This window comes from Haemaphysalis longicornis, unplaced genomic scaffold, assembly GCF_048455015.1.
Source record: "Haemaphysalis longicornis isolate Haplotype H1 unplaced genomic scaffold, Haemaphysalis longicornis Haplotype H1 scaffold_5, whole genome shotgun sequence".
Classification (NCBI taxonomy): Eukaryota; Metazoa; Arthropoda; class Arachnida; order Ixodida; family Ixodidae; genus Haemaphysalis; species Haemaphysalis longicornis.
In genome coordinates, this window is record NW_027526385.1 from 96830171 (window position 1) to 96853575 (window position 23405).

A 23405-nucleotide genomic window follows, 5' to 3' on the forward strand; every position below is an offset into this window, starting at 1 on the left:
CGGACGTCAGTAGCGTCTTCGCGGGAACCGTAACGAACGGATTGATTTGATTGATTGTAGGGTTGAACGCGCCGACGCAACGCAGGCGATGAGGCGCGCCGGAGTGGAGGGCTCCGGATTAACTTTGACCACCTGGGGATTTTTAACGTGCGCCGAAATCTCGTACACACGGGCGTTTTTGCTTTTCGCCTCCATCAGAAATGCGGCCGCCGCGGCCAGGAATCGAACCCGCGACCTCGTGCTTAGCGGCACAACGCCTTATCCACTGAGCCACCGCGGAGGGTACCTTAACGAACGGATTGACGGGTAATGAAACTGCTCGACTGATTGATTGTAGGGTATATAACGTGCCCACGCAACGCAGGCGATGAGGTGCGCCGTAGTGGAGGGCTCCGGATTTATTCTAGCCCTCCTGATGCTCCTCTCTTCTCTTTTCGCTGCTCCAACAATAAACACGGAGGAGGCTTGTTAAAATCAATTCAATTTTCCCGCGTTCCACGGTTTCATTCAACTACTGGGGCTTTTCTTTGCCGTTGAACTTGAAACGCCGCCACGAGTTCCAAGACGTGTTTTTGTATTTTCGGGTCAAAATATTGTTTTGAAAGCGTATTCTTTATTTTCTGATTGATTGTAGGGTTTAACCTGCCGACGCAACGCAGGCGATGAGGTGCGCCGTAGTGGAGGGCTCCGGATTAATTATGGCCACCTGGTGATCTTTAACGTGCGCTGAAATCTCGTACACACGGGGGTTTTTACTTTTCGCCTCGATCAGAACAGCGGCCGCCGCAGCCGGGAATCGAACCCGTGTCTTTGTGCTCAGCAGCACAATGCTATAGCCACTGAGCCACCGCGGCTAGTTGCTCGAACAGGTTGGCGTTAAAGAATCGGAGCGCGTTCGAGTTGGGGCAGCGAACGACGGTTTCTTGAACAGTTGATGAAATCAAATTGGAGTTTTAACTCTTTCAGCCCTGATAATTTTTTTTCAAGCAAGAAAATGTTTCCTGTGTATTCTGCTAAATTTCAGGGCTCCTCCCATAACCCCGAAAGGGAAACATAGAGCTGGTGGTGCAAATTTTAAGCGATTTATCAATGATACAATTGATTAGGACATCTGAACCACCGCGGTGGCTCAGTGGCTAAGACGTTGTGTTGCTGAACCCAAGGACTCGGGTTCAAATCCTGGCCATGGCGGTTTTTTTTCTGATGCAGGCGGAAAGCGAAAACGCCCGTGTGTTCGAGATTTCGGCGCCCGTTCAGGATCCCCAGGCGGTCAAAACTAATCTGGAGACCTCGACTACGGCGCGCCTCATCGTCTGTGTAGCGTGTGCGCGTTAAACCTCACGATCAATCAAATCGATAGGACATCCGGCGATTAAAAATGTCATGTTATAATGTTTTGGACGTTTTTGTAAATTTTATGATCACGTGAGCCTACAAACAAAAAATGGACTTCGTAGTGCATATATTTATGGATTTACAAGCTTGTAAATAAGCAAGCCTCGATGTCGTAATTTTGCACTCACTCGATCTTGTTCTTCTTTGTAGCGTCCAGCTCCGCTATAACGCACCAATGGCGATCTCTTGAAGGACAATACCCCAAAAAACTGACACTTTTGGCTTCGTCCTCCATGCGCCAGAGGATTGCGTCATGTGGTTGCGTCAATTGACACCACCAGGGCGGACAGGGTTAAGAGTTAAAGGTTTACCTTGCGATGCGAGGCGAGAAGTAATGCAGTGTTACGAAGATCAATTAGGCCAACCGGGCTATTTTAAAACGCGCCGCGAAAGCTCGGGTACAACGCGGAAGATTTTGTTTAACGCCTCAGTCGTGGAAACGGCGGCGTGGCGGGGAAAAGAAGGCCCGTGTCCTTGTGCTTAGTAGCAGAAAAGCGCTCATGTTACTTTCCGCAGAAAGCGTGTGGCGGCTCCGCGTCGGGCATCATTTAACAGCGCCCTCAGCTATTATATCCCCAGAGGCTTTGCATCTGTATTAATAGATCAAATTATATTGACGTCCCACGGTTGTACTTATCCCGATAAAGCCGACTTCACTGCCCATGAAACTATTTAATCCTCAGGCGTAGTTTACGGTGGTGCTCCCATTTTGGTCTAGCGCTTATTCAGAATAAGTTCCCCGTTCAAGAAATCAAAGCTATCAGACGTAGATGCCTGGGACCTTTGATTCTCTCAGCTGGCTTGGTCGTAAGAGTACGGTTTTGACGAAGTTTTTATCGCTTTTGTTCTTTTTAACAGGTCGGGCATGGCAATAATATTTTTTGTAATAGCACAATGCTATAAGACAAGCTATTTCGAAGCTGCGACGAGAACTCGGAGAGTATTACTTCAAACTGGGAAGTATGCAATAAGCGTTGTTCCCTCTACTACAAACCCTTCTCATCTCATTGCATCTTTGTCATGGCGGTCTTTGCATTTGCGGCCTTGCGCCATTAAACCCAAAATCATCAGTCAACCCCCAAAAACTATACCGTGACTGCACTGATTTCTGCTTAGCGCTAACGTGAAGCCATTTTCATTCAGGGGAATGATGTTCCTTTTGGGACCGTTACGAGGAAATGAATGGGAAACAGAGCGTTTGAAAGCTGTGCTACGGGAGGTATCCATATAAACGAGAGCGGTCTGAGCCCAACAGTAGCTTAAGGTGTTATCTCTCTAACAGATAAATCACGACATGATGTAATGCTGTGGAAACTCGTCAACGTTTATCAGCGCAACCCGGAAGCCTGATAAACGAGCATCACGTTCACAGCCGCAACCGTAGAAAACCCGCACTACAATACGGCCGCCGGCATCAACTGTTCACATGCCCTTATTCACGCTTTTAAACATTGTCGCGTGTTTGTTTCCTGAAGAGAGAAAAAACTTTAATGAATACTGAAGAGGTTAGCCCCACAAACGGCGGGGCTTGCTACTTCAGATGGGGGTGAACATAGTGAGGTGAAAAAAAAAAGAAAAGAAGAGGGGAAGAAGTGCGCACCAACAATGAATAAGGGGGAGAAGAAAATAAAATCAGTTCGGAACGTAGAAAAAATTTACAGCACTAGGAGAAAAAATCTGAGGATCCCAAGTTTAAAGAACATCGGTTAGTCCCGTGTCAGACAGAAAAGTTAAGAGAGCCTTTGTCCCTCGCGCCGCGTCAGCATGATTCTGCCACGGACCAAGAAAGTGACGCAGCTCTAAAGAGTGTCCTCGTAGCAGTCGCACTAGAGTTCTTTTAGCTGTTTCGCGTTGAGTTGTATGCTGCGGGCAGTAACACAAGACATGCTGCATGTCGTCTCTCACAGAGCACACAGAGCACAATGGTGTTTTCTGTGTTTACGCGTATTTAGTTACTCTTTCTCAGATCCTGGGAAAGCGCACGTGAAAATTTCAGGAAGAACACCACGCACAATTTCAAAACTGCGTATGAGTCATTCTGGCCAATGTGGTAGCTGATAGGAATGAATGTGAGTTTAGTGACCTGGGCGATTGTTACAGGGTCGACAGTTTTTAACCTAAGCGATGGAAAACTTGCAATAGCAAGCAGCTGTCGAGGTCTCCACGAAAGCAAAGTTTTCGAAGTGACTAAAAACAGGAAACATTTAAGGTTCACTCGCGCCCCAAGGATCTAAAGTGTACACGTCAGTGGATACGTAAACACTCCAGTTGCTTGAAACGCAGTTTTCACGCTAGAACGTCAAGTTGTGATACGCGAGTGCCTTCTCTTCTCTGAAAGAAAAACACAGGCTTCTGCCAGCGCAGTCAGCGGAAGACGGCGACGCTTTTGCCTATGTTGCAACCCTTAGCGACATGGCGATTGTTACTGTGAACAGTTCGTAAGCGCGCCTACACGAAAACAGACACGCGTACGCACACATGTGCGAGTAAGTAATAGGTGAGTACCTGCTCTTATATCAGCTTTCTTATTATCGAGCCTAATTGTTTGATGTTTGCGCTAAAATTGACATGACTATAAGTGTAATGGGGAATTTTTTTCTAAGAACCAAACTTCCATTTTTTTTATTTGTCCCTTTAATAATGTGACATCAGATGCCAGTGTAATGTCGACATTGTTCGAAAGCAACAAATTTTTATTCTGTTGTCATTGTTCCTTTAGTAAGGGCGTTAAAATTAACATGACTGGGAATGAGGAGTGAAATATTTGGAAAGAACTAAACATTTATTGTGACTTCATGGTAACTTCAATATTAGGCGTTAAAATGGACACGGCTGTTAGGGTGATGTCGAAATTGTTGAAAAGAACCAAATTTGTATCTCCATGGCATCCTTATAATCAGTTTTAAAATTATTGATTGATTGATTGTGGGGTTTAACGCGCCGACGCTACATAGGCGATGAGGCGCGCCGTAGTGGAGGGCTCCGGATTAATTTTGACCACCTGGGGATCTTTAACGTGCGCCGAAATCTCGCACACACGGGCGTTTTTGCTTTTCGCCTCCATCAGAAAAGCGGCCGCCGCGGCCGGGAAACGAACCCGCGACCTCGTGCTCAGCAGCGCAACGCCTTAGCCACTGAGCCACCGCGGCGGGTTTTTAAGATTATTATGACTGTCAGTGTGAAAACATTCAAGAGAACCGAGCTTGTATTGTTTCATCGTTGCCTCTTTACAACGTGCGGTAAAATTGACGTGACTCTGAGTGTGATGTCGAAAAATCTTTGAGAGAATCAAACTTGCGTTGTGTCTTCACGGTAGCTCCCACAATATGCGTTAAAACTACATGACTGTTTTTGTGACGTCGAAATAATTTGATACAACTAAATTTGCATTTTGTTGTCCCGATTCTTCAAATAATGGGCGCTAAAATTGTCATGACTGTTGCCGTGATGTGCGAATCTTTCGAGCGAGCGAACGTGTATGTGTTTTTATAGCCCCTTTTTCAATGTGCGTTAAAGTTGTATGACTGTAATTGTGATGTCTATCTTCAAGAAGACCCAACTTGGGCATTTACTGTTGATTTATTTATCCGCGTTGAAATTATCGTTACTGCTTGTGCGGAGAAGAAATATTTCAAAAGAATGAAACTCGTATAGTGCCGTCATGGTCCGGTTAGTAAGAATGTTAGAAGTTGCGATGTAGAAAAGTGTGATGTAGATACTTTTCAGAATAACTTACGTGTGTAAGTGATTTCATGGTTCCGTCTATAATGTACGTTAAAAGACTGACGTTACTAACAGTGGGATATCGTGACCTCTCCAAAGAAACAAACTTCATGGTCTTCATGGCAACTTCAATAATGTGCCCCAATGTATACATCAGCGTTAGTGGAATGTCCAAAACTTTCGAAGAACCAATCTTGTATTCTGTCTTTATGTCCTTTACGTAATGTTCGTTAAAGTTGACATAACTGTTAGTGTGATGTCGCAATACATCAAAAGAACCGAACTTGTATTGCTTTGTCATGATCCCTCCAATAATTCGCATTAAAGTTGACATGAATTTTAGTGTAATGTCGAAATATTTCGAAGGAATCAAACTTCTATTGTGTCTTCATGGTCGCGTCAATAATATGAGCTGAAATTGGCTTGACTGTTGGTGCGATGTGAAATACTTTCGAAAAAATTAAACTTGCATTGTGTCTGAATTCGTGATCCCTCTGATGATGTGCGTTAAAATGTACATAACTGCACGTGTGGTGTCGAAATCTTTCATAAGGAGCAAAGTTTTATGGTGTCTTCGTGGTACATTCAATATTGTAGGCTAAATTGACGTGACTGTTAGTGTGACGCCAAAATATGTCAAAAGAAATTTGTATTGCGTCATTATAGCGCCTTAAATATTTGCAGTTAAAATGGTCGTGACTGCCAGTGTAACATTTTTATAAAGCAGCAAATTTGCATTGGGTTGTCATGGCACCTTAAATAATGTGCGCTGAAATTGACATGACTGTTTTTGTGATGTCAGAATCTTTCGAAAGACCCAAACTTCTACAGCGTCTTCAGGGTCCCTTCGATAATGGGCGTTCAACTATAAATGACTGTTCGTGTGATGTGGAAATCTTTCGCACAAAACCAAACGCGTACTGTATCTGAATTCATGGTCCTTAAAATTAACAACGGGAGCTAAAAACTTCCATGACTGTCATTAACATGTGCAGAAAACTTTCTAAAGAAGCAAACTTGTATCACGTCATCATGCTCCTTTAATTAACGTGCGTTAAAATAGGCGCCACTGTCGACGCGATAGAAGAATGCCGTTACCGTAGCTGCCTTGCAATGTGCAGATCAGCATACTGTGCCACTGTTTTTGTCCGTCTCGGTCGTTCATCCCAGACCACTGATGCGTGCCGTTAAAAACACGCAGCGGCCGAAAATAAAACAAGGGAAAATACAGGAAGAGCATTCACTGCGTACGGCGCGCCAGATGCGCGGCATTTCTCGAACAGCAGAAAGAAAAGCGGAGATAAGGTTTGGTTTTATTGCTGAGTTGCTCGTCTGTGAGCAGGGAAGCAGAAAATGCAGTCTGCCACGGCCCGGTTCCCCTCTTAGTGGAGCATGAAAACAATGAGTTGTAACAAATTAACCGTACAAATGTGCATCGGTGCAACGCAGCCTAATTCATACCCGGGAATTTCCACGCGTGTTTGTTGAACCGAAGCGCCTGCCAGCAGAGGATATTGTTTCAGCAACTACAGGTAAGCCTGGGTGTAACAAACCTCTGTGTAACGAATTCCTGGATATAAAGAAGTTTTTCAATTCCTCAATGCCACCGCCATTGAAGCCCATGTGTTTGTGACCTGTATGTAACGAAGGCGTTCCGATGGTTAACCTTCATGTAACGAATTCTCTACGTTGGTGAGTCACTGTTTTTTGCCATTTTTTTTGAAGAATAGGATAGAAAAATGCACTAATTTAGCGAATTTCGCCCGAACCGCTAACCACTGTGCGTTTCCACGCGTGAGTGCGGTGTCGATTAGGTGCTTGGCTGCCTATCTGCGTTTAGTTGCGAACTGCCGTTGCTACCTGTAGTGTCGGTCCTGCTGCCAGAAAACGAAAATTTTTGTCTCCTCAAGACAAAGAAGAACGTCGCCGTCCGATAAAGTATCCCAACCAGCAACTTCTCAACAATTTTGAGTGCGGAAAAGAGCCTGAAGTTTGCAAAAAGGCACCCTTTCAGCAAACGTGTGGTATTTGAAAAGTTTTAACACACCGAAAAGTGTTAAAAAGCAAAAGAGATACTTGAGTTCACGTTTGCGCACATGGTAACTGACCTTGGTCCTAGGGAGTGCCGCTTAGTGATTAAGCATGTAAGAAAGCAGGAGGCGATAATCATACAGTTCTTCGCTGTGAAATAAATTCTTGAAAGGTGATGTCTGGTTACTGAAAGGTTACTGATGTCTAGCAGTCTGGTTTCATTTCTGATTCATTCACGCAAGCCTTAACTCGAAACCTGCATATAACGAAAACCTGAATGTAACGAAAAATTGCGAACTTCCATCAACTTCGTTATAACCAGGTTTAACTGTGTAAGCACGGCCTTTCAAATGTAAGGTAGTGAACCAACAGAAACACCTTCAAACGGGCTTTTCTATAACAGAGTGGTGAGCTTGACAAGTTGGTATGGCGTCATTCCGGACAACAGCGCGAACAAGCGCTTTCCAGAGCTTTCCAGACAAGCCAGGCAGACAGGCCAGAAAATTATTGAAGCGTTTCACATCAGCAAGCTCGTAGATGATTTGAATTGGAATTTGTTTTATTTTGTGTTACAAGAGTGTGTACAATACAAGATTTCAGGAGGAGGTCCCAGAGTCAGAGACTTAACGCGGGACCTCCTGTTATCCATTATATAGACGGAAACACATGTTATAAGCAGAAATATATCAATAAACGAAACGCAAAATAATATTAGCAGAATAAATTACGGTCTTTATGCAAGAGCTTATGAGCAAAAAACATATTAGTAATGCAAGGAAAAAAGAAACAAAACTAATATCAGCAAGATAAAAAACGGTACATATGCAAGAACATCGTGAGCATTGTGTAAGCCGTTGTGTAAGTCGAACGTCGATAGCGCTTTGTAACAAAGAATACTTAAGTAGCACGTGCCGCCAAGCTTGATGTTCCTACGTTTTGTAATTACAACAATGTTTCGCTTGAAAAAGGGTGTTTGCAGGAAATGGTTTGCAGACCAAATTCGAGAGTGATGCACACACCCGGAATTACGGGGGTCCGTTAGCACACATTCTTACACAGATATCACACATTGAGGACGCACAAAATATTCACAACACTTCCGATATCAGGAAAGCAAGCAAATCGGCCTATCCCACACCCGAGAGCGAGTAAAATACCCATGTTACCTTGCACAGCATCAGCTCTTCCTACTGCAACAGCCAACATAAAGAATAATTTGCCAGAGTACGGGGGCCCGTTGCAAAAATCAACCAATTCAGCGCTAATTTATAAAATAAGAATACCGTATTTACCCGATTCTAACGCGGCCCCGATTCTAACGCGCACCCGATTTTCCTGGCAAAAAAAAAAAAAAAACGAAAAAACTTGCACCTCCGATTGTAACGCGCACGGGACTTTGTGACCCAGAAAAACGAATGCGAGAGAAACGGGCGGTTTGTTTCCCGAACTAATCTCACTCATCTCGCTCCTCGTCGCACTCCGCTGACCACAACATCTCAACCTCGGTGCCTTCAAGCGCGTTCGCGATGCCACACTTCTGAACGAATGTTCAACCATGGTCGATGGGATCGTGGCCCACGCCTCGCACGCCCATCCCGAGAGCTTCTCCAGAGGTGCACGCTTCAGCCGACCGCTCGTTTTCAACGCATGGGAGCTGCTGCTGCCATTGCTGTTATCAAGTGCGCAAGTTAAACGATTTGACGATTTGTGTGAACTCCGATAGAAAAGCCTAGGCGCCTAGGCTTGCTGCGTCCGAAAAATCGTTGCTAGAAGCTTTGGCGCCATCTTGAGATGGCGATGGCGATGGGTGGGACGAAATTTTCGCTGCTTCGGAAGTATCGGTTTTGTATCCGATTCTAACGCTCATGCAATTTTTCGGCCTATTTTTTCGGAAAAAAAGTGCGCGTTAGAGTCGGGTAAATACGGTACCAATTGCTCTATATGCAAGACAGCACGCGGGATAACAAATAAAACAAGTTACAGCCGTTCTCCGCAACCATGCTTCTCCCGTAGGTGGACTAGTATTGACACCAGACATGAATTCTGCAATGTTTACAACTTCACTGTAAAATACCTAATTGTAACAGGTGAATGAAACTCGAAGTATTGATCGAGTCTTCCCAGCGGCCAGTTGTCACGTAATTGTTTGTGGTAGAGTTTCAACAAAACGATAGTTACAGCCGTTTTCTGGTGCGCAACCGCGATAAAAGTTGGCTTCTTTGCCGCAAAGCGTTCTGGCCGCCCCAGATTTCCCGACGTACCCGAAAAATTTGCACAACCCAACCCAATAAACAGCTTCACCGTAAAACCTTCAATAGTAAAGCGTAGTATGAATTTGTCGTTTATTTGACGCTGATTCCACAATTTTCCAACACCCCACAAAAAACCAAAGGTGTTAGAAGTGTCTCCGCCCTATCTAGCTACCAAGGCGGTGGGTAAAACTTCAAGTAAGGGTGTTAGCAGGTAACTGAGATGCGAGTGATCTCGCAACACCGTAGTCCTACCCCTTTTAACCCTGTGTAGATGATTTGCGTCTAAAACCGTTAAGCGTGATGGAACAAATATTTTAGGCCTCTTTCCTGCACGCACTGTCTACCGACGTATGTATGTAGGAAATATTCATTAGACGCCATATCGTTACTGCCCATTAACCATAGATTGCAGCTTATCATGAATTGCGGTTTGAGTCCTCATATCTTAATCGCCCCCGGCCACCTCGTGTCACGGTAAACCAAGCAACGTTCCACCTTGCCTGCCGAAAATAGAGTCCGGGTATAGTCGTAAACATGTGTGCGTTTTAAGTTAGCAAAAATGAATTTGTTGGCTGCACAAACAGCATCGTGCTTATGGACGCATGTTTGCCCCCACACCCCCCAATAATGCAGGGAATAAGGTCACCTCCGGCTTTATTTACAACCGCAGACTTCGTGCTTTGCCGCAGTACGCCTGAGCTCTATGTCAAGTGGGTACTCTGGACTGGCTTAGGCGCACTTTAGCTACAGTCCTGCTAGCATTGTATACTTCCGCTAGAACCACGTTATAGACATTCACTCTCCTTGACTGCTCCTTATGTGATGCCTACGCAATAATCTCGCTACATTTTTTTAGACCCCGTCTAAACATCTTCTTCTGGATGCTAGAAAATCTTCTAGATGTTCTAGTTCGCAAATGTAGATGATGTTCTAGAACAGCTTCTGTTCTAGGACATCCATAAAATGTTCTAGAACATCTTATAGCTGTTCTAGAAAACCTGTTCTTGCTATAGACACACGTTCTAGACTTCCACTGTAGACATGCGCGCAACACTTGAGCTATGGCTGCACGCTAAACTGAGTTTCGGATGGCCTACTCTTCACCTGCATCCGCACTCAATTCGTTACCTATCGTATCTTACGCATCGCAGTTCCCGCTTCGACAAAGCCAAGTGGAGTTATGCAGGAAATGTAGAACCCGCCCGCGACAAAGCATAACAACGCCAGCCGAGCCCGCGTGTCGGCTTGCCTCATCCGAGCGCGCCGCCACAGTAGTTCCGTGTGAGGGGTAGCGCGTGTTTTGGTTGTCTGCAATCAACCCGATCCTTCCTAAAATACAATGCAAGCGTGGCAAGGAGGATGCGTTATATTTAAACACGTAGCGGCAGCGGCCGCTGCACGAACCGCGTATACCCGGCGACTATGAGGAACTTCCAGCGCCGCCGAGAGAAAAAAATGCGCACCGTCCATTTGCAGTACGCAAAAGGAAGCTGTCCGCTGTAATACGAGGTCTTTTGCATGTGGGAGAATTGTAGCAGGAAGCGCTTGGCGGACGGAACTAGCGCACCGCGCCCGTCGCGTCTGTCTGCCGCATTCGGGAAGTTCAGCGTAATGCAACTTCACACAGTGAATGCGAAAAAAATAATTACGTACACTCCGGGCATTATCATCGCCGCAGTCACCTTTTCCGCAACCTTAGCGTAGCGTCATTATTAGCATCACACTCTTAAAGAAAGTTGTGGCACTCACTAAAGGAACACTAACAAGTTACTTGTCCCAGTATACACTAGGTGCTTAGTAACTGGATGTGGTAAATGCAGCACTAGTCAGGGTTACTAACTGAAGCCGGCAGTACACACCACTACCTTAACTAGTACAGTCCTAGCGATAACACCCTTCTGAGCTGCATGCGTTAACTAACTGGCCATGCATAACGTAGTCATAAGCACGACCATAATCTAGTGTATACAACTTCCTACACCCAGTTAATTACCTAACCATGAAGTTGCAAGTGGTAGAGCCTACGTACCGTACCTAGGGGTAGTAAGGTTCGTAAGGAGTTCCGTTACTGCCCTTTTACGAGCTTTTTTTATCAAGAGTGCATAACTAGAAGCATCCCAACTGTCGCGTCATCACCTCATCGTCATCAGCATAAAGATTATGGGTGTTCCAGACACAGCGGTGGTCTATTACTATTGATTAACGAACTATCCTACCGTTCAGTCGGAGCTAAAGTGTTAACAAGTGTCAGCGGGGAGGCAGAGTCTATCAGAGCCTCGGGGATAAAATTTCACGCGCGCGACTGAAGCCAGCTCCAAGTCATGTCTGCCGGCTTCTGGGAGGGCAATCACGCTGTTGAATAGTTGCGGCCACAGTTCTTGTCCTTAGGGCGCAACGAAAGGGTCGACAAACACAAGCCCGTTCTAAATGGTGCAAATTTCGCCTGCGAATTCGCAGCTGCGGTACCGCTCATACCGCACAACGATCTATTCTTGTTGCTGTGGGAAATTTCCAAATGTTTGGAACAGTAAAAGTCCTGTTGTAAACGCCGCTTGGCATTTAGCAATTTGTTGCAGCAGTGAGAACACGAAAAGATGTCGTCTTGCCGCGTGAGCGGCGCCGCCGCTGCGAAGTTTCAGACGACATTCGTACCGTGTAGAACGGGCTTTGCATACATCTTACTCAAAGAGTTACTGCGAAAAAAATTAGCCCGGCTTGGGCCTGGTTCCACAAACCTGCCGAGTAGGGCCTTCTCCACGGGGTGTGCTAAACAGGCCACTTGCTATCTTTAGCCGACGAAGCTGTGTTCAGTGATGACCCCAAAACGGGACGTACCCTCCTTGACCCATCGCTATGGGTTAGTAGCCAGGGCGGTCCGTTACTAAAGGCAAGGTCAGAGGTTCGGCTACAATCACCCGTATTTACAGCTGGGTTGGATTTTTCGCGAGGGTTGAAGCGCACGCAAATAAGTCTGTTGCTGTATACACTAAGCTGCTCGTCGCAGCACATTCGTTCTTCGGCGCGCTGAATTAAAGTTTTCAATATTCTTTTCCATCTACATTTGGTTCAACGGGACCAAAATTGTGTATTTCCACCCCTGCGATGACTGACGATTAAAAATGCAGGAAGCTCACACCAACGCGTAAGACTTGCAGGTAGCGAAGCTCAACCTTTTGCACTGCCATTATACGGTGGTTTAAGTCAGCGAAGCTGTACGCAACCTTCACGGCCATTATACGCGACGGTTTAAGTCCCCGATTGCAGTCGATTTGCTCCTTCTTCCCTGCCGCAACGACCTTTACTCCATCATCGTTGCTATAAGTGTGAGCTTCCTTTATTTTTTGTCAGTGATGATAACTGGACATCACCTTGGAAGGGCGTCAGCTATGACGTGTCTTTCTCGTTCCGAGCAAGGGTTGCCACGATTACGGCGAACGCTTGAGTCTGTCTTGTTCTGAGCAAGTGTTTCCCCTATCACGGCGGATGCTGGAGTTTTTTTCTTCCTTTTATTTGCCAATCTCGGCCCATCTACCGAAGTTGGTATGCTTGGCTTGACAACAGTGAGCAGGGCACGCCGAGAGGCCATCGCGAAGCACGCACACACGAGCGCTAGGCATTTTATTGGTTTTGTTGACGCCCGCGCACGCTGGGCAGTTTCTTGCTATATTTAACTGCGGGCACGAAAAATTACGATTTTGTAAACAACTTCGCTGTTAAAAAAGGAATAAAATAAATCATGATCGGACTCCACCGTAATCAAGCAGGGTACGTAGGGCGAATAAACCGACTTTAACATCTCGCAATCAATCCTCTCCTTTGAATGCTTATAAATAGGTGTTCCTGTTCCTTTTCACAATCTCGTTTGGTACCATGCCAAGCGGCTCCATTTAAAAACAAACTGCGTGCGGCATACGTGCTCAATATTCTTTGCGATGCTCGAGCAGGAGGCGGCTTAATGAATTCCAGTTGTTCGCCATCGACGGCCCCGTTGTAGAATTTTACAGCTTCTTTGTCTTGGGAGCAACCATTTTTTTTAAAAGGCTGTGCCAGCCCTGATTTATTTGGCATACTCGGGAGGATGAACCTACTGCGCGTGCGCAGCACAGCCCAGAGCGTGCCCGCTTGCTGTCAATGTTTGAAGATTGATGATGTCCGCAGAGGGTTTCCGGTCTTGCGAATGAAATGACGGGGCCGGAATCGCGGAGCAAATAGGTTCGTGAGCAGAATCGCGTAAAACTTAGTCGTTTGTGAACGCAGGCGTTGCCTCAAAGTCGTCTACGCCCTTCTTACCTGCAGCAGAATGGCACGGCTGCAACACCTGAGCATGTTTTGGAGGAGTCTGAGCGCCGCTATACGTGGCCTGTTCTCACGTAACGCGATTGATTGATTGATTGATTGATTGATTGATTGATTGATTGATTGATTGATTGATTGTAGGGTTTAACGCACCGACGCAACGCAGGCGATGAGGCGCGCCGTAGTGGAGGGCTCCGGATTAATTTTGACCACATGGGGATTTTTAACGCGCACCGAAATCTCGTACACACGGGCGTTTTTGCTTTTCGCCTGCATCAGAAAAGCGGCCGCCGTGGCCGGGAGTCGAACCCGCGTCCTCGTGCTCAGCAGCGCGACGCCTTAGCCATTGAGCCACCGCGGCGGGTTTTCACGTAACGCGACCTAAATGCTACGATTGCTTCCACAATAAAAAAGAAATGCAAATTTACTTAGTTTCAGCAAATTTATCTCTCTAATTTGCAGTGCGGGGATCTCTACAAAATTCTAGTCCACACTAAACCTCGAACACATGACGTAAGTTAGTCAACCCAAGCCGTTACGAGGTTAAGTAATTAACCACGAGGTTAAGTAATTAGAGGACCATACCGAAACTATGTCGGCACCACTAACTGTGATGTCTCGGTGACGTCACAATGACGTCACCGTGGTTTCGATGCGTTGCAATACCAGCGTTAATCAAATAAACGGCCCACCACCCAGTACAGAGACACCACATGTAAATAGCTTAGTCGTGGAGGCGTGTGTCATTACACCGACAAAGAAACCGCAAATCGTCTTCGCCAAAACAATCAGCAGCGTCGTGTTACTACTACCGTCACCGTCTGAGTCATAATGATAACCAGTTGAGCCACTATCATAGCGCGAAATGGCAAGTCGCACGAGCACCTTGATTTCCCCTGTTACGGTCCGAAGCTCAACAGCAACAAGTAATAACGAACATGTCGTTACATCGCGCTGCTTTTAGGACTACACAAAAAGGTCCAACACACACCACAATGCGAAATAAAGAGAGAGAGAGAGAGAGAAACAACTTTCGCTGAGCCCATTTCAGGTGACGCTCGCAGGCGTCAGACGGGGTGGAACCCTAGTCACGAGTCCCATATGAGTCCAATAGCTCCTGGCCCCTGGACGCGAGCTCTTGCTGCGTCGACAGGTCGGGGCTGGACATCAAGATCTCCCATCGCTCGGGTAGGGGGGGAAGGGGAAGGGGGAGGGAAGGTAGAGGGTTCTTGAGCTCAGTACACTCCGCCAGTATGTGCGGCAGGGTGCCTTCCGTCTTTTTGCAGAACGGGCAGATGGGGTCGTGTTCTGCCGGGAACATCTTGTTCAATAAGGCTGGGTGCGCCAGTGACCCCGCTTGTGCGCGGCGCACTATTGTTTGTTGCTTGCGGTCGAGTTGCTGGTGCGGCACGGGAAGCCTGCACCTGGCGCTCCTGTACAGCGTGGTAATCTCGCGGTAGCTCGTGACTGGGTGCGGTAGCTCCGACTCGTCCTCGGCCCGGTCTGCTAGTTCGCGGGCGTAGTGGTCGGCGAGGGTGTTGCCTTCCACTGTCGAGTGTGCCGGAACCCACACGAGCTCTACGTCTCGTCCCGGTGGGCTGCGCTTTGCGAGAATTGCCATGGCCGCGTGGGAGACGATCCCCTTGCGGTAGTTGCCGTAAGCCGTCTTGGAATCAGTGACGATCGTATGCACGTCTCCGTGCGTGAGGGCGAGAGCGATGGCCATCTCTTCTGCTTGGCTGGCATCTGTCGTCCGTAGCGACGCGCTGGTCACCAGCTTGTCGATGGTCGTGACGGCGGCCACTGCTTTGCTGCTGTGCTGGGGAAGTGAGGCGTCCACGTAGAGGACCCGGGGGTCTGCTTCCAGCTGTCGGGCGAGTGCCTGTGCCCGCGCGGCACGCCTCTCGTCGTTCCTGCCGGCCTGCATATTGCGCGGCAGGGGCTTGGTCTTGAGCGCTTCCCTCCACGGCGGAGGTAGAGGGTGCTTGGGTATCTGTGGTTCGATGGGCCAACCAATCTTCCGAAGGACTGCTCGGCCGGGCTCAGTCTGGCTCAGTCGCACTCTCTGGTTGGAACGATGAGCCTCTATGAGCTCGTCTACCGTATTATGTGCCCCCATGTCCAGCAGCTTCTGCGTAGACGAGTACTGGGGCAGGCCCATAGCAGTCTTGGTGGCTTTCCTTATGATCGTGTCTAGCGTGTTCCTGTTCGCCTTCGTTAGCTGGAGGTACAGGGCCGAGTAGGTGATGCGAGACACGATGAACGCTCTGACCAGGCGGAAGGCGTCGTCTTCTTTAAGTCCTCTGTTCCGGTTCGCAACGCGTCGAATCATTCCGGTGACCTGTTCGGAGGCCATCTTGATCTTAGCAATGGCCGCTGTCGCCTTGCCGTCTCGTTGTAGCAAGAGACAATGCGAAATAAAAACTGACACACTTTAAAGGGGCACTGACACAAAAATTTTGCATCTTGTTTTTTTTGTTGCGATAAGTAGCTAGTGACCTACTTATAACCTGTAGAAACCTCATTTGCTTCAGCGTGCGACGGTTGTTTAATTAGAGGCATTTTCAATGCGGCCAGTCGCAGTTTCGGTTTCAGCGAGTGCCGCGAAACGATGGATTTTGTGGATTTTGTGTGAACAAAGCTGACCACGTGACCGTCGAAGGGATATCACAGAGCAGAGCCGCCGTAGCACTGTCGAATCCGCATCGACGGCAGTTTCTGCGAATGCCCCCACGTACTGATCTCGTGAGGCGCTTAATTAAAAAGCGACCGTGGATGTGACGCAGGCGCTGCGAGTGCAAATGCTACCGCGGCTAAAGAACGACGCGCGACGCTCGAGACGGTGGGTGGCAAGATGCGCTCTGGGAGCTGCCGGCCGGTCTGCCTACAGGTCCGCCTACAGATGTGTTCGGCTCAGCACTGCGGCGGATATTCGAGTGCCGCTCTCGTAAGCGGTGCAGATGACAATTTTTAATGCAACCCGCCATCGCATCATTAACTCCTTTCTCATGTAAGCCACCATGGTCGGGACTTGGGGACAATTTCGTGCAGCGGTAACAAGCTATCACTCGAGCTACCTGCGCCGGCCTGGGCCACTTCGCGGCCGTGGCCGCCGCCTGCACAGCGACCGTGCGGCTAGCTCAGTGAGCTTTTCGTGCCTCCGGCGCGTTTTCGCATCCAATGGTAATAAACAGTAATAGAAACAGAGTGCCTGGAATCGCTGTAGAACTTTGGTCGCGGCCAGCCAGCTGCCCGATTAGCTGACGAAATCACGGCGCCTCCGCCGCCAACGATCGGGTCGTTCGTTCTCGAGAGCAGAAGCTCCGCCCTCCGGCCCTCCGATTGGAGCGGCGAGCCGGGCGAACCGGCAAAAAACGCCGGTAGTGCGGAAGCGGCAAACACAAACTCGTGACGTGTTTGGATGTTGTTTATTTACAATTGCGCGTGGTCCTCTGCTGGCTGCTCGGTTGCGTTTCGCACACTTCAAAATTGATTTTAAATATGTTCTAGGCTGTATTCGCCGCTGATATTTTGCAGACGATGTATATGTGTTCCCACCAATCTATCTCCGAAGTTATCTCGCCTTCAAAATTTTGTGTCAGTGCCCCTTTAATGTACATGAAACTTCTTTGGCGTGGTGAATATAAATGATAAGAGCCCGGTTACAAGAAGCGCAATGTGTATAAAGCCGTCCGATGACATTCCAATGTTTAAGACTGGGCTGACACGATGAGTACCGTCTGCCGTTGTGGTGTAGGGGTTCTGTCTTAGCTTCCTGTTACAATGAGTGGTGGTACGAGTGCAATTCTTGCCCCCTCAATTTTTTTACGTCCTTAGTTTCAGTCATAACCTGTGTGGCTTAGGCTAGTTTTCGGTGCTTTAAATAATTTCTTTCTGTTGTTTGGGTTATGTTACGTTAGGTTAGGCGACGCTACGTTAATGGAGGGAGAAGTAGTGCTGGACGCGGAAGTTTTTCACCGAAACGGTGGTGGACATCGTCTTACTGAATTACCTGCTATACCATCGAACGGCTCTCTAGACACAGCCTACAAGAGTGAGTGAGTGAACAACTTTAACGGAGCTTCAAATAAAGAATGGTGCGCGCAGGCACCAGATGGGGTGGTTCCCTATTCTCGGGACCCATATGTGTCCAGTAATTCTTCTCCTCGAGCGTTAATCACATGTCCGTTCTGCCGGGGAGACGGCACTCTCGCGCACATTATTGGGGAGTGCAAAAAACTCAAGACACCCCCCTACACCCTTCCCCCCTCCCCCAATTCCAACCCGCTCGAGCGATGGGAGACCTTACTGTCCAGCTCTGACCTCGCCATTCAGCAACAGCCTACAAGAAAATGCTTGCCGCTGTGAATCTGAATGATGCGAGTCTGATTACAAGAAAATGTACGCACATCGCAACCTCCCAAATGCCTTTATACCCTCTGGTCTTCTTCCCGTGCGAAGAGCCTCTCGACCTTACTGTACGTAGGGGCTACCGACGGATTGCTTACGCTGCTTTAATTAAGGAAAATTCCTCCAAAATCTTCCTTTCCATCTTTCCCTTCGCGCGGCCGATGGTATTTGCCTTTTTGAAATCTGGAACGGGGGAGCAGCTTTTCTGATGTAGGCGAAAAGCGAAAAGGCCCGCGTTTTCGAGATTTCGGCGCACGTCAAAGATCCCCTGGTTGTCAAAATTAATACGGAGAGCTCCAATACGGCGCGCCTCATCTCTTTCGTTGCGTCGGCGCGTTAAACCTATCAATCAATCAATCAATCAATCAATCAATCAATCAATCAATCAATCAATCAATAAATCAATCAATCAATCAATCAATCAATCAATCAATCAATCAATCAATCAATCAATCAATCAATCAATCAATCAATCAATCAATCAATCAATCAAGGGTTCATCAAATCACTGTGACGGGCTAGTTTTTTCCATCATCAACCGATGGAACGCGAGAGCCCCGGAGTCTCCCTGAGTGGATAATCTGCTGGCAGTTATTTCTATGTTCCCCAAGTCTCGTGTTTACGAATTGGCCCGATTATCCGATACAGCTCTCCCCGCATGACAGTCTTTTCGGAACAACGAAATAACCTAGGCGTACGTGAAAGCATCGGCTTGTTAAAGGAGCCATGAACATAAAATTCAAGTTTGGTTCATTTTAAAGGACTGTTTCGTCCCGATGACAATGATACCAATTTACCGCGACCTTCAAATATAATCAAGATACTAAAGACATGCAGCAGTGGCGACGCCCTAGCCAAATTCCGGCAATTTTCCTATGACGTCACAGAATCTTGTTGACGTCACAGAATTTGTCACAGTGAATGGCGGCCGCCGACTGAAGCCACCACCGAGAAACATGATTGGGCGTTTGTAGTGGGGCCTCCAGTTCTGTTATATCGTATGGCTTCAACTGGGGTGCCAAGTTAACTCACAGATAAAACAGCTTTTAGTGCTGGCCCGCAATACGTCCCTCCTGCCCATATTACGTCACTGTGGCGCGGAATTTGAAAGTCTTCCAGTATTTCTCGCATTGTTTCTTTCTGGGTTAAAAAGGCGCCTTCCGTGGTTGCAGAATAGAGCTGAGCGAACTATCAAACGCTATTTCTTTCCAAGTGAACAAGTTATCTCTGCCTCATGATTGGAATCCGAGGTCACAGCTTGGCCTAAGTATATATATTCGCTTACCACTTCCACTGCCTCGCCACCTATCTCAAACCGCTGTGCTCTCCCGAAGTTATTGATCATTACTTTAGTTTTCCGTCTATTGATTTTCAGGCCCACGGTTCTACTCTGTTCGTCCAGTGCGGAAAGCGTGCTTTGCAATTCGTCCCCCGAGTTACTTAGCAAGGTAACGTCATCAGCAAATCTGAGGTTACTCAAGTATTCTCCATTAACCCTTACTCCCACCTGTTCCCGATCCGACGTTCTGAATACCTCGTGTAAACATGCTGTGAATAACATTGGAGAGATTGTGTCTCCTTGTCTGGCACCCTTCCTTATAGGTATTTTACGGCTCTCCTTATGGAGGACGGTGGTAGCTGTGGACCCATTGTAGATATCCCCTAGTATTTTGCCTTTATGGTGTCTTTAACGTCGCAAACACCGCGAGACAGAATGTGAAGGGGGGCTTTGAAGGTTGCATCGGCGCGGTCGTACGAGTCGTTTTGTTGCGCCAGACACGCTCCAGGCTTGCGAATGCAATGTGCCAGCTGCGACCCTGTTTTGCGTTTCCTTTCTCCTCTCGGTCACGTCGCTCCTTCAGCGAAACAAATCTTGTACTTCCTGCTCAAGAGGCGACGCGCACGCAAGGTCAACCCCGGAACGCCGGCAGTCATCCGGTCACTCCGTGCCGGTCTGGAAGAAACCGACTCCAACCGGAGCTTCGCGTACACAACTCCTGGTTACGAACCCATTCTGATGCCGAGGTTCAATCCGCACCAATGGGCGCAGGATGCGAAGTTGCGGACGCCGCGCTCATAATGCCGCAACGCGCGCGTGACCTGAAGGGACGTCCAGGAGACGTACCGAGAACGTCTCGTGGACGTCACTTGGGGAGGAGTTCACAGCGCGCTCGTCGGCGGTAATGTGTTTGCGGTGTGATTTATCGCGCTGTCCGATCATCCGAATGTAGCTTTACCGAGGGAAACTTGATTTTGCGGTCGAAGACGCCCTTGATCTGATGGAAGCGAAAAGCGAAAACGCTCGTGTGTTTGAGGTTTCGGCTCGTACACACACGGTGGTCATAGATACCCGGGTGGTCCAAATTATTCCGGAGGCCTGCACTGCAGCGTGCCTCATCGCCTGTGTAGCGTCGGCGCGAAAAACATGATAATCAAATCAAATGAAATGAAGTGCCGCAGGTTAGATTGACTGGATTTCTGATTTTTCGCGCCTTGCATATGAAATCCTAGAAGGCCTATAGTGAGCAGGAAGCGTTTGCCCTTTACACCAGCCCTGTTGATTTAACTTAATCCAAAGCATTGTTTCAGCCTGTTCAATCTTGTTTAAACTCTCTCAACATACGAAGACATATACAGTCGAGTCCACTTACAACGATACCGTTTATAACACCATATCGGATGTAACGATGAACAGCTATGGTACCGTCAACCTTTCTATTCTTTCTATGGTAAAATAAACCGCGTATTACAATGCTCCAGTGCCACAATATCGGATATAACTATTAAATCCGGTTATATTGTGCACCGAAAGTGCAACAGTGACGAATCTAACGACGCGGTTGCGCAGCCTACTCAGGTAGTGTCATCGTAGGAGGCCCAATGCGTGACACAGTCCCTCTGGGACTTTGTTTCTGCCAAGGAAATTTACCTCAGCTAGGCGAAGCACCTGTAGATGCTCTTGGAAAAAATTTGCGCTAGCTTCACACGCGGCAAACAAAGGTGACCAACTGTGGCTTCTTCTCCGCAAATAATAGTAGTACGACCTTGCTGGCATGCGAATAAAATGTTTTGAGCTCTATGCTGTCTTTTTATTTCGCAACCCGCTTATAACAATTATTGGTTATAACGATGAAATTTCCTTGGCCCATGGGTATTGTTATAAGTGGACTAGACTGTATTAAAGTACCTATAATATAGGGGCATTTGATTTATTTACATGTAAATTTGAACCTGTTAACAAAAACGAACTATGAGGTGCGCGACACTGAAAATAATCTGTATCACGGACAGCGTAATGTTTAGTTTCACGACTGCCGTGATGCTGCAGGCCCGCTTACGGAAGTACGTTACGTTCTCTAGACAGCTTCGCAGGCGAATTATTTGAACTGATAACATTAGGAATTTATAACGCAAAGTAGAAACCAGTCGGTTTTTCCAACAATACCTTCTTCGAAAGATGGGAATCCACCTTGCAGAGGCCATTTTTTAAAATAATTACGTCCCGCTTAACGTCATCGCACTGCAGAATCTTCGCTATAGAACTGCTTGCAAGAACTGTTCAAGAAAACGCACGCGTGAGCTGTTACGTCACAGGAAGCTTCGGCTGGGCGTCTGCCTGCGCTTTAATAGCCAGCGCCAGTGCAACTCAAATGCGCTTAGTCGGCGTGAAAAGAGTTGACGCCCTTAAGCTCCCATTAAGCGCGACTCCTTTCCTACCACCCAACCCATTTTAAAGCCTCTGCGTGCGAGTGCGTCCGTTTTCTGCAGGCACAATTGTCACAGACCGGAAGATGAAATGCGTTGGCCAGTTGGCTCGTTCGAGCGTTTGAACCGGAGTTCCTCTGCTCCCTAAGGGGTCGTAACCAGTCGGCCATTATCTTGCGCTGATGAGGTGCCAACAACAGAATCTTCTATCTATATCGTTTACAGATCGGAGGCATGGGCGCAAAATTCTGTTTCCTAAACGGTACAGAACTTCAAGCACCAAGTTGCGTTATCTGGTTCGCTTTCAACACTGGCAAATTCTTTAGATCAACTGTTAAAGAAAGGTACCCTGTTCGAGCTTAGTGTCTGAAGTTGAGTCTCTGGTTCCTGTATGAACGGCTTCGGTTCGAGCAGCCCGCAATCCTAGATGTTCTTTGTAAGTCGAGGGATTTTCATGTAAAAATGTCCTCAATTAATACTTTTAAACACTTTTTTTTTTGCAAATTATAGTGGTTTTCGATTGCTTGAGGCACACTGTGCAGCTTATCACCGTACTTAATTGAAGCTTTGCGCCGTGAAGGACTGGCTGTTTCTGTATTGTTGACGAAAGGAATGACGCCGCCTAGGGCGTGTCCATTTTGAAGGCATTGTAGAAGGCGTTTCGCGCCGCCGCCTTCGCTAGGCCTGCGTGCATAGCGACTGCCGGGGAATGTTTACGGACAAAATTTATGATTTTTTTTCGAATGTCTCTAAAAGTGGAGGTTTAGCGGACGACTATAGAAGTTGTGCGCGAACAATCAAAGACTAGTCAGTTACAAGGGATTTACCATAAAGCTTGCGTAAGTGCTCTTCTGATGGGCATTCGTCGCATAGATAACTTTTCACGCATTTCGTCCAACATGGAGCATTCTGACGGGTCTTGTGATTTTTTTCTACGTATTCACTGAAAGCAGTAAAACCTAATCGCTGTAACATTACGCACTGTGACATAATTCTGCATGTATCACGGGGTTCTGAAGCTGATTATAGGGAGTTTTCGTTACCAGTTTATGTCAAAGTATTTGCGTGTGGTCGCGCGATTTGATGGACATGAAATGCTCTAACTCAAAATAACCCCGCATGCATGTGAAAGCTTCGTGTTTATGCTGAAGCGCATTTTCGCGTTTCGACGCGCGCTGAAAAAGAAGCAGCGCTCAGCGCTAATTGTCACCTGACTGTTACAGCTTGCGCGTACAGCCTTGTATGACTAACTTCCGCGCTGCCAGCTGCTGCTTTTTCGGTGCGTTGAATGTATGTTGAAACTGCCGTACTGGCGCAGGCAGCGGACGGAAAAGAAATTGCACAAGTATAGGACTTAACGTATTACGCCCGTGAAGCGCGTTCATGCGCTAGTCGCGAAATATAGCTTAACGTGTATTGTGAAGCATCTTAACACCGAAATCGACAGATGGCGCTATGGTAGCAAGTGAGAATTTTTCGCAGACTGAGACTGTTGATGTGGGCAGCTTCCTTTAACGTTTTTTTGTGTTATTCATTAGAGAATTGTATTTGCAGTGTTATGCGACATGGCAATTTTGGGTCGTCTTTATTTTT

General features: G+C 47.3%; 1 protein-coding gene across 3 annotated transcripts in view; it reads right to left on the bottom strand.

Moving 5' to 3' along the window:
• Window positions 1-23405, bottom strand: part of LOC144138577 (sodium-independent sulfate anion transporter-like) — a 174103-nt gene that overhangs the window by 76371 nt on the left and 74327 nt on the right. The gene's annotated exons all lie outside the window — the stretch shown is intronic.